The 12,173-nt window shown below is 45.1% G+C and overlaps 1 protein-coding gene across 5 annotated transcripts in view; it reads left to right on the plus strand.

The window, feature by feature from the left end:
* Window positions 1–12,173, plus strand: part of CLCN4 (chloride voltage-gated channel 4) — a 68,593-nt gene that overhangs the window by 17,808 nt on the left and 38,612 nt on the right. The gene's annotated exons all lie outside the window — the stretch shown is intronic.

The raw sequence follows: 12,173 nt of genomic DNA on the forward strand, positions 1-12,173 counted from the left end.
GACATGAGTCTGAGCCAACTCTGGGAGATGCTGAAGGACCGGGAAGCCTGGCGTGCTGCAGTCCATGGGGTTGTAGAGAGTCAGACACTACTGAGTGCCTGAACAACAGCAACAACAGAAGCTGAGAAGCCACTGAAGGTGACAGAGGAGTGACCACAGGTCACAGTGGAAATTGCTCTTGAGTTGGCTCAGGGCACAGAGCCCAAGCTGTGGGCTGTGGCCCTCAGGCAGGAGTTAGGGCTAAAGGAAGCTGAGGGAAGGATGGCAGGGGAGGCAGAGAAGGGTACTGGTTGCTGCAGATGGAGAAAGGAGGAGGAAGGCTCCGCCCAGCAGACTCATGGGCTGGTGGCAGCAGGGCTGCTTGCAGAGCACCCTCTGGTGGCCCAGTGTTGCAATGACACCCTCTCTGAGCCCAGGGGCGCTCAGGCTGGTGGACTTCAGAGGAGTGGCCGGCAGGCATCAGCTCTGAGGTTAGTGCCTGGTGTAATCCATTCAGGTTGCAAGAAAAGCAGCTTTGTAAAGGCTGCTTGTGGTTGGTTGATGGAGCCTCTGGAAAATCTGTAAGACTTGCAGTGTTCTTGCATTTTTTTTTTTTTTTAGTTGCCATCCAAGGTCTGGCTCTGAACTCAGTATTCTTCCCTTTCCACCATGTCCTGTGAATATGGGTGACCTCTAGCCCTCATGACCTTGACCACTTTGTCAGGGAGATGCTATGACCTTATTTTTATTGACATGCCAGGTGCATCTGCTGTCTTGAAGAATTCAGTTCAGTTCAATTCAGTTCAGTCGCTCAGTCATGTCCGACTCTTTGCGACCTCATGAATCGCAGCACGCCAGGCCTCCCTGTCCATCACCAACTACCGGAGTTCACTCAGACTCACGTCCGTCAAGTCAGTGATGCCATCCAGCCATCTCATCCTCTGTCCCCTTCTCCTCCTGCCCCCAATCCCTCCCAGCATCAGAGTCTTTTCCAGTGAGTCAACTCTTCGCATGAGGTGGCCAAAGTACTGGAGTTTCAGCTTCAGCATCATTCCCTCCAAAGAAATCCCAGGGCTGATCTCCTTCAGAATGGACTGGTTGGATCTCTTTGCAGTCCAAGGGACTCTCAAGAGTCTTCTCCAACACCACAGTTCAAAAGCATCAATTCTTTGGCGCTCAGCTTTCTTGACAGTCCAACTCTCACATCCATACGTGACCACTGGAAAAACCATAGCCTTGACTAGACAGACCTTTGTTGGCAAAGTAATGTCTCTGCTTTTCAATGTGCTATCTAGGTTGGTCATAACTATTCTTCCAAGGAGTAAGCATTAGGATAGCTAATTAGTTGGAGAAACTTCTCTGATTGTAGGATGTCATAGAAATGTGTGTGTGTGTGTGTGTGTGTGTGTGAAGAACTACCTTTTGTTTCCCTGAAGCTTTCAGGTTGAAATGTTGCTAGTGAGGTCCTGTGGTTGCATTTCCAGGGTCTCATCCTTCCCTTCCAGAATCCTGTGTGAGACGGCTGCGCCTCTTTATCTTTGTGAATTCCCAGTGGATTTTAATGCTTCTTTTGGTAGGTGAGGCTTTCAGGCCTGCCAGTGACTCTGACAGCTTGGATAGGGGTCGGGCCAGTAGCAGATGCCCCATGAGTGCTTCTGTGAAGCAGGGCCCGCAGCCCCCAGCCACCAGCTTGCTGCCTGTTTCTGTAAGTCACATGTTGGGCCACCCAGGCACACGCCTTCTTTCCGCTCTGTCTGGGCTGCTTTGAGCTTCAGTGACCAAAGAACCGACTGGAGTAATTGTGATTGAGATTGTATGGCCCCCTGAGCTGGAAAGAGTCCCCATCTGGCCCTTTGTAGGAAATACTTGCCAACCCCTGAAGGGCAGTTACATTACTGTGAGGAGGAAGGAGAAAGGTGGTGAAGCCAGACTGCTAGAAGGGTTTATGAGGTCAGGAGGAGAATTTGGTAGCAGTTTCTACCATGCCCATGCTGCCAAAGGAACCTGCTGGAACTCCCCCTCAAGTGACCAGTATTCCTTGTTGACTGGAGACTTTTAATCTGAATTTTGACTTTGCATTCCACCTGCTCAAGTCATCTGGGGATTAGCTAGTAGAGTCGGTAGGCAAATAAGTTGTCATGGTCTGACCTGGGAGAGGAACTGGCATTAACTTTGTCAGGGTCTCATGGCACCCGGCTCTGCTGGGCAGAGAGAGGAGGGAATGGGTGGAATGGCTTTTTGCAACTTCTTGGAGGGGGTGTGCATGGAAAATGATGGTGGCATCATGTGTAATTGATGGAGGCACCATGTGTAATGGTTCCAAGTGGGAAACCAGCGCAATGTCATCCACAGGAGAGTGGATAAATTCATTGGTGTTTGTTTCCAGCATCGAACACCATAGAACAGAAAGAGGCAAAGTACGTCATCCCGAGGACCAAATCCAGCTCATCCCCTGAGCCAAGAATGAGCTCAGATTGGTTTTTACATTTTTAATGACCAAAAGAAACTGAAAGAATATTTTTTTGTGACAGGTGAAGATTATATGAAATTCAAACTTCAATGTCCATGGATCAAGTTTTATTGATACACAGTCCCAGTCATTCATTTGCGTATTGTCTCTGGCTGCTTCTACGTGACAGAGGCAGGGTTGAGTAGTCCTTGTCAGAAGCCACATAGCCCACAAACCTCCAAACCTTTGCTATCTGGCCCTTAATGGAGAAAATTTGCTGTTGAAGAGCACAGAGAATGAACAAATGATAATCAGATAAACTCAACAACATGGATAGATCTTATAACATAGAACAAAAGAAGCTGGAAACAAAAGAATCCATTTATATAAAATTCAAAAACAGGCCAAATTAATCTGTGGTATGAGGATAGTGAATACCTTTAGGGGTGGAGGAGGGCCTGGAAGGGGCCATGAGGGAGCTGCTGGAGGCTGGTCATGTTCTGTTCTTGATCCGGATGCCAGTTATGTGGGGGGTTTCAGTCTGTGAAAATTTGTGGAGGTGTATACTTAGGATTTTTGCCTTTTTATAAACATGTTTATTTCAATAAAAAAACCTTCACTAAGAAAAGTGGTTTCAGTCTGGCAGCTCCTCAAAGAGTTAAGCATACAGTTTCCATATCACCCAGTAATTCTACTTCTAGGTGTCTTCCCAAGAGAACTAAAAATACATGTCTGCATGAACACTTGAATGATCATAGCACCATTAGTCACAATAGCCCCCAAGTGCAAACAGCCCAGATGTCCATCAGCTGATGATGGATAAACACAATGTGGTCTGGCCACACAATGGAATATTCAGTTCAGTTCAGTCACTCAGTCATGTCCGACTCTTTGTGACCCCATGAATCGCAGCACACCAGGCCTCCCTGTCCATCACCAACTCCCGGAGTTCACCCAGACTCACGTCCATCGACTCAATGATGCAATCCAGCCATCTCATCCTCTGTCATCCCCTTCTCCTCCTGCCCCCAATCCCTCCCAGCATCAGAGTCTTTTCCAATGAGTCAACTCTTCACATGAGGTGGCCAAAGTACTGGAGTTTCAGCTTTAGCATCATTCCTTCCAGAGAAATCCCAGGGCTGATCTCCTTCAGGATGGACTGGTTGGATCTCCTTGCAGTCCAAGGGATTCTCAAGAGTCTTCTCCAACACCGCAGTTCAAAAGCATCAATTCTTCAGCGCTCAGCCTTCTTCACAGTCCAACTCTCACATCCATACATGACCACTGGAAAAACCATAGCCTTGACTAGACGAACCTTTGTTGGCAAAGTAATGTCTCTGCTTTTGAATATGCTGTCTAGGTTGGACATAACTTTCCTTCTAAGGAGTAAGCTTCTTTTAATTTCATGGCTGCAGTCACCATCTGCAGTGATTTTGGAGCCCAAAAATAAAGTCTGACACTGTTTCCACTGTTTCCCCACCTATTTCCCATGAAGTGATGGGACCAGATGCCATGATCTTCGTTTTCTGAATGTTGAGCTTTAAGCCAACTTTTTCACTCTCCACTTTCACTTTCATCAAGAGGCTTTTGAGTTCCTCTTCACTTTCTGCCATAAGGGTGGTGTCATCTGCATATCTAAGGTTATTGATATTTCTCTTGGCAATCTTGATTCCAGCTTGTGCTTCTTCCAGCCCAGCATTTCTCATGATGTACTCTGTATATAAGTTAAATAAGCAGGGTGACAATATACAGCCTTGACGTACTCCTTTTCCTATTTGGAACCAGTCTGTTTTTCCATGTCCAGTTCTAACTGTTGCTTCCTAACCTGCATATAGGTTTCTCAAGAGGCAGGTCAGGTGGTCTGGTATTCCTATACCAAGGGAACATATCATGCAAAGATGGGCTCAGTAAAGGACAGAAATGGTATGGACCTAACAGAAGCGGAAGATATTAAGAAGAGGTGGCAAGAATACACAGAAGAACTGTACAAAAAAGATCTTCACGACCCAGATAATCACGATGGTGTGATCACTCACCTAGAGCCAGGCATCCTGGAATGTGAAGTCAAGTGGGCCTTAGAAAGCACCACTACGAACAAAGCTAGTGGAGGTAATGGAATTGCAGTTGAGCTATTGATGCTGTGAAAGTGCTGCACTCAATATGCCAGCAAATTTGGAAAATTCAGCAGTTGCCACAGGACTGGAAAAGGTCAGTTTTCATTCCAATCCCAAAGAAAGACAATGCCAAAGAATGCTGAAACTACCGCACAATTGCACTCATCTCACACGCTAGTAAAGTAATGCTCAAAATTCTCCAAGCCAGGCTTCAGCAATATGTGAAGCATGAACTTCCTGATGTTCAAGCTGGTTTTAGAAAAGGCAGAGGAACCAGAGATCAAATTGCCAACATCCACTGGATCATGGAAAAAGCAAGAAAGTTCCAGACAGACATCTATTTCTGCTTTATTGACTATGCCAAAGCCTTTGACTGTGTGGATCACAATAAACTGTGGAAAATTATGAAATAAATGGGAATGGAATATTACTCAGCCATAAAAAGGAGTGAAGCGTTGTTGGTTCAACATGGATGAACCCTGAAAACATTATGATAAGAGAAAGAAGCCCAGCACAAAAGACACATATGACATGATTCTGTTTCTATGAAGTGTCCAGATGAGTGCTTACCAGAGGCTATGCCAAGAGAGTGACTACTCTGGGCATGAGGTTACTTTTAGAGAATAAAAGTTCTGGAGTTAGATAGTAATGATGGTTGTACAACCTGGTGAATGTATTAAATCCCACTGTAAAAGGGTGAATATTATGGTATGTGAATTATATCTAAAAATATGTAGAAAAAGAACAATCGCTATCACCCCCTGTGCATCTCTGTAAGCCAAAAGGAAAAGGTTCCAAGACGGCAGCCACCTTGCCTGCTCCTCTGTGCCCCTCTTCCAAACACAGGTGATGCAAAGGTTGACCAGGGGAAGGTCTGACTTTTCCACAGGGTAATCCAGACCTGCCCCCAGGCTAGCTGAGTAGCGCAGAGCAGTTTCTAGAATGTAGGTAAAATTAGGACATTAGATTTGCTGCTTCTGTTTACTAAAACTGGAGTTCTACGAAAACCAGGGCATATCGGAAGACTGTAAATAACTTGCTTCCTGGACTTCCCGGTGATTATGCCCATATGCCCAGCTCCACACCCCACTTTCCTGATTGCTCTTTTCATCTGGTCTGATTGGAGAGAAATTAGATTGTGGCAGCTACTGGTGCGCATGCATTTCCATCGAAGAAGGGAACACGGACTCTCGGCTTCTTGCCAGTTACAAGATCCCCCTACTTACCCGGGGCTCGCTTTTTCTGTGTGTTTAGTAATCTCTTGTGTGTTATACTTCTGGATTCCCATTTGTAAGTGTGAAGGGCAATAATGCTCACATATATTACTATAATTTTTGAGGATGTGAGATTATCACTCAGATGATCTCATTTTAACTTTGCCAACAGGGAAGAGTATGTTTTTTTAAAAGATGCTTTTCTGCTCTGTAATAACTGATATAAACAGTTGGTGGTGAAGATAGCTCTGAAATTTCTGGAAAGTCCCCTAGGCTTAACCAATATCTATACAGAAACAAAAAGTTTTGAGGAATTAAAAAATGTTTGCTTGTCCCCATGCATGTGAAAGGGGATAAAGTTTCAAGCTCTGTGTCATGTGCGTGCGCTCTGGAGTGGAAAGCACCTGAGAAACAGTCCAGCCCAGGACTCTGGTTTTTGAGAAGAGGGCAGTGAGGGTCAGTGGAGATCAGTGGAGGTCACACAGCCAGATGGGATTAATGCAGATTTCTCGGTTAGCGAAAATAGATGTCTTTCATTTGAAAGAAAATAGTCTCTGATAAATGTAAAGACTTTGAAGAGTTTTCAGGAAAAGATATTTAAAATGCCAGGCATGGGTTCATGTTTTAATGGCCTCACAGGTTCTTGGTAAACAGAAATCACCAAGGGTGCCTCAGAAGTTCAGTTTGAGTTTGCTTAATCTCCTTGAGCAGAAATGGGATCCATCAGGTTGCTTCTGTCCGCTGCAGACATCAAAGGATGGATTAGATAAACTGTGAGACCAAGGGAACATGTGGGGTGGTAAGGAAACGTGTTTTCATGAAACACTTCAGGTTTTTCATTTGACCAACAGTTGTGAAGCCCCAGCAATCCTGTATCAGGAGTAAGGTGCTTCACAAACGTCTGCTCTTTAATTGTGCTAACAAAATTCGGAGGTATATGCTGTTAGACCGCCCCTACCCCTGCCCCCGCCCCCAAATTCAGAGATGGGTAGACCGAGGCACAGTAAGGTTAAGCAACTAGCCTAAGGTCACCGAGCTTCTCAGTGGCAGAGCTGAGATTTGAACCAAGGCAGTGCTGTTTCAAAGCCTGTGTTTTTAATCACTATGCCATGGTGCCTTTCCAGTGGTAATTATTCAAAATGTAGAGGGGAAAAGCATGAAATTAAACAGCCAGATATGTGATACTTGGAATTCTTTTAAAATATATCTGTGAAGAAAATATACCAGCATGTTACAGTGAATCTCTCTCTAAGGTATTGAAAGGTTGCTGCTAGGAGCCGTGAACTGCTTGATTGCTCAGAGCTTTTTGTGTAATGAGGTTGTTCAGTTCAGTTCAGTTCAGTTGCTCGGTTGTGTCTGACTCCTTTTGACCCCATGAATCACAGCATGCCAGGCCTCCCTGTCCATCACCAACTCCCGGAGTTCACCCAGACTCACGTCCATCGAGTCAGTGATGCCATCCAGCCATCTCATCCTCTGTCGTCCCCTTCTCCTCCTGCCCCCGATCCCTCCCAGCATCAAAGTCTTTTCCAATGAGTCAACTCTTCACATGAGGTGGCCAAAGTACTGGAGTTTCAGCTTTAGCATCATTCCTTCCAAAGAAATCCCAGGGCTGATCTCCTTCAGAATGGACTGGTTGCATCTCCTTGCAGTCCAAGGGACTCTCAAGAGTCTTCTCCAACACCACAGTTCAAAAGCATCAATTCTTCGGTGCTCAGCCTTCTTCACGTCCAACTCTCACATCCATACATTATTAAAGTATAAAAAACCACAGATTTTTGAACTGTGGTGCTGGAAAAGACTCTTGGGAGTTCCTTGGACAGCAAGGAGATCAATCCAGTCAATCCTAGATGAAATCAGTCCTGAATATTCATTGGAAGGACTAATGCTGAAGCTGAAGCTCCAATACTTTGGCTACCTAGTGTAAAGAGAACACTCACTGGAAAAGACCCTGATGCTGGGAAAGATTGAAGGCAGGAGGAGAAGGGGATGACAGAAGATGAGATGGTTGGATGGTATCACTGACTCCATGGACATGAGTTTGAGTAAGCTCCGGCAGTTGGTGATAGACAGGGAAGCCTGGCGTACTGCAGTCCATGGGGTCACAAAGAGTCAGACACGACTGAGCGACTGAACTGAACTGAAAGTATACAAAAGATAGAGAAAGCTTCTGACATAGACATCAGGAGGGGACAGAAAGAGTGCCCCCTTGCTAGTTTTAGTAAGGAGTTATATACCTATTTAGTCAGTCAGTCAGTTCAGTCGCTTAGTTGTGTCTGACTCCTTGCAACCCCATGAACTGCAGCACACCAGGCCGCCCTGTCCATCACCAATTCCCGGAGTTTACGCAAACTCACGTCCATTGAGTTGGTGATGCCATCCAACCATCTCGTCCTCTGTTGTCCCCTTCTCCTCTTGCCCTCAATCTTTCCCAGCATCAGTGTCTTTTCAAATGAGTCATCTCTTCACATGAGGTAGCCAAAGTATTGGAGTTTCAGCTTCAACATCAGTCCTTCCAATGAACACCCAGGACTGATCTCCTTTACAATGGACTGCTTGGATCTCCTTGCAGTCCAAGGGACTCTCAAGAGTCTTCTCCAACACAACAGTTCAAAAGCATCAATTCTTTGGCGCTCAGCCTTCTTTATAGTCCAACTCTCACATCCATACATGACTACGGGAAGAACCATAGCCTTGACTAGACAGAACTTTGTTGGCAAAGTAATGTCTCTGCTTTTTAATATGCTGTCTAGGTTGGTCATAACTTTTCTTCCAAGGAGTAAGCTTCTTTTAATTTCATGGCTGCAGTCACCATCTGCAGTGATTTTTGAGCCCCCCAAAATAAAGTCAGCCACTGTTTCCACTGTTTCCCCATCTATTTCCCATGAAGTGATGGGACTGGATGTCATAATCTTCATTTTCTGAATGTTGAGTTTTAAGCCAACTGTTTCGCTCTCCTCTTTCACTTTCATCAAGAGGCTCTTTAGTTCCTCTTCACTTTCTGCCATAAGGGTGGTGTCATCTGCATATCTGAGGTTATTGATGTTTCTCCCGGCAATCTTGATTCCAGCTTGTGCTTCCTTCAGCCCAGCGTTTCTCATGATGTACTCTGCATATAAGTCCATTGGTTAGGGGGGCTTTTCAGGTGGCTCAGTCGTAAAGAATCCGTCTCCAATGCAGGAGATGTGGGTTCGATCTCTAGGTCATGAAGATCCCATGGAGAAGGAAATGGCAATCCACTCTAGTATTCTTGCCTAGAGAATCCCATGGACAGAGGAGCCTGGCGAGCTACAGTCCATGGTGTCGCAAAAGAATCGGATATGACTTAGCGACTGAACCACAACAACAACCAGTGGTTAGGACTTGGTACTTTCACTGCTGGGGCCTGGGTTCAGTTCCTCGCCAGGGAACTACGAAAAGTCAGCACCTCCTTCTTAAAGGCCCCCAGTTAGATCTACCGATTAGATCATATTTATTTTCCTTTACCAATTATGTCTGATTGTCATGACCATGTCATGCTCTATCAAAAAGTTTAAAGTTGCGGTTGTTCTCCAGAGTGACTTTTTGTTTCAACCGTTATTGCCCGGAGTTGTTGCTTGCTTAGAGATATTGTTAAGTTTCAGGTAATATGAACTTCTTTATAATAGAACATCCAAGTGTCTGCAGTTCTTTGCTCTGCTGCTGGTTAGGTTTTTCTTACAGGGGCTCCCTGTGGTGAGTTAACAGCCTGCCGCCTTCATTTTTCCCATTAGAGATTTTCTTTACCGCATATAATACAAGGCTATTACCATCTTGTTTTTGTAAAAGTGAGAATGAAATCTTTGCTTTCTAACTTTATGCCTTCCCTTTTCTTATTTATTGGTTGCTACTGACTTCTGCAGTATACTTCTTTGCTGGGCACTCATCGGTGGGTATAGTTTTCAGCTTGGCATGGCTCAAACCTCAAACTTTTAAAGTTTTGAAAGCAGCTAAGTTGCACAGTCAATAAATCCATTTCTATGGCCACTTTACTGTGTGTAGGGTGATTACTCCACTTTGCCCGTAGCGACTTCTCAATTTGATCAAAATGCAGTTTTGTCAGGTCATGGGTGAGTCCTCCAGATATAAAAATACATAAAGCAGTGAGAGAAGCCTGTGCTCAAATATTTTAATAACCACCCTTCCCTTCTTTAACCATCTTATTCTGGCAGTTTTGCGGTCTACGCCTTATAATTCACATTGCCATGCTGTTTGCCAAAGTAATTTTAATTTAGTGCTTATTCCTCTTGTCTTTGTAAGAGTATATGATTTTTCTCGCTAACTGGGAGTGAGCGTTGATCCTGCTGCAGAGTGTTTTCTCTGGGTCAAATGAGTTCCTATGCGATCTGTAAATCAGGTTCTAATGGCAGTGTAACTGCGGGAGATGTCTTGGTTTATTTGCGATTGTTTTCCAGATGAGGGGAGCCAGGGTAATGGGAGTGGAATTGTTATCTTAGGCAGGAGAGGAAGAAACATGCAACTTTGCTACTGCCCTGGCAGCAGGCGCCCTTTTGACTGGATTTTAAGGAAAATTAGAAGTGAGTGCTTGCACTCAGGGCAGCTTGCCCAGGGCAGTGTGCCTCCAGCCTGGCATGGTTCTTGGCTTGTCTTAGTCTGTTCGGGCGGCTATAACAAAATACCACAGGCTGGGTGGCTTATAAACAACAGATATTTATTCCTCGCAGTGCTGGAGGCTGGAAGTCTGAGATCAGGCTGCCAGCATGGTTGACTCTCCCAGTCACAGATTGCTTGTGTACTTATGCGGTGGAAGGGACCAGCATGCTCCCTGGGGCCTCTTTTATATGAGCACTAATCCCATTTATGAGGACTTTTCCCTTAGCATCCAATCGCTTCCCAAAGATCCCACCTTCTAATACCATCCACTGGGGATTAGGGTTTCAACGTATGAATTTGGGATGGGGGCACAAACATTCAGACCATAGAATGACTCTCCCACCAGTTAAGTCTTGCCAGCATTTTCACTCTCCCATTGCTGCTACTGGTGGTGGTGTTTTTCAGTCACTCAGTCATGTCCCACTCTTCGCAGCCCCATGGACTCCAGCACGCCAGGCTTCCCTATCCTTTACCACCTCCCGAAGTTTGCTTAAAGTCATGTCCATTGAGTTGGTGGTCCTATCCAACCATCTCACTCTCTGTTGTCCCCTTCTCCTCCTGCCCTCAAACTTTCCCAGCATCAGGGTCTTTTCCAATGAGTCAGTTCTTTGCATGAGGTGGCCAAAGTATTGGAGATTCAGCTTTAGCATCAGTCCTTCCACAGAATACTCAGGGTTGATTTCTTTTAGGATTGACTAGTTTGATTTCCTTGCTGTCCAAGGGACTCTCAAGAGTCTTCTCCAACAGCACAGTTCAGAGGCATCAGTTCTTCGGCATTCAGCCTGAATATTATATTCAGCCTTCTTTATATATATTCTATATACTCACATCTGTACACGATTATTGGAAAAACCATAGCTTTGACTCGACAGACCTTTGTAGGTCTTGGCTATCCACACTACAGCCCCAGAGGCTGCCTGCCTGCATGGTCCACTTTATCTCCTAGGGGAGCTGGTTACTGGTTTGATTACAGTGCTTTTGTTTTGAGTGGTAGGGCTCAACCCTATTCCCTTCCACTCCACCAGCTCTCTCATTTTGATGTCCTGCTTTTGCAGAACATGAGGTTTTCCAGAAATGTGTGTAGTCGACTGTCAGTATAACTGGCTCCATATTTGTGAATTTGCCTTCTCACTAAAATGTATTTGTGAGCCCAAGAGCAATCAATACTTGTGGTGCTTGCCCAGTCATTTGCAGAGTGCACGTGGTGAGCTGCCAGAAATGCGTGATCCTTGCTGAGGTTGGAGAACGTGGTGCTTAGCCATCTTGTTTTAGTTCCCAGACCAGAAGCAAGTGTCCTTTTCACAATTTATTTAGTGCCATATTTTTCCCATTTTTGTTCCTTTTTTTTTTTTTTACTGGTAATTTCATTGTTTCCAACAGCCCTGAGATGCAGGGCGGGAGGGCCTGTAGTGTTTCTGAGCCTGAGAAGGCTGCGCTATGCCTTATGGAGAAAATAAGCTTGTGTGTTAGACAAGTTTCCTGCAGCATGAGTGACAGTGCTGTTGTGAGTTCAATGTGAATGAGTCAACAATATATATTTGATATTTTTGCTGTTGTTGTTTAGTTGCTAAGTTACATGTGACTCTTTTTGCAACCTCATGGACTGTAGCTAACCAGGCTCCTCTGTCCATGGGATTTCCCAGGCAAGAAGACTGCAGTGATTTGCCATTTCTTTCTTTAGGGTATCTCCTCAACTTAGAGATTGAACCCACACCTTCTGTATTGGTGGGTAGATTCTTTACTGCTGAGCCATCTTGGAAGTCCATATGTATCTGATAAGGTGTC

The sequence above is a fragment of the Bos mutus genome, chromosome X (assembly GCF_027580195.1).
Source record: "Bos mutus isolate GX-2022 chromosome X, NWIPB_WYAK_1.1, whole genome shotgun sequence".
Taxonomy (NCBI): domain Eukaryota; kingdom Metazoa; phylum Chordata; class Mammalia; order Artiodactyla; family Bovidae; genus Bos; species Bos mutus.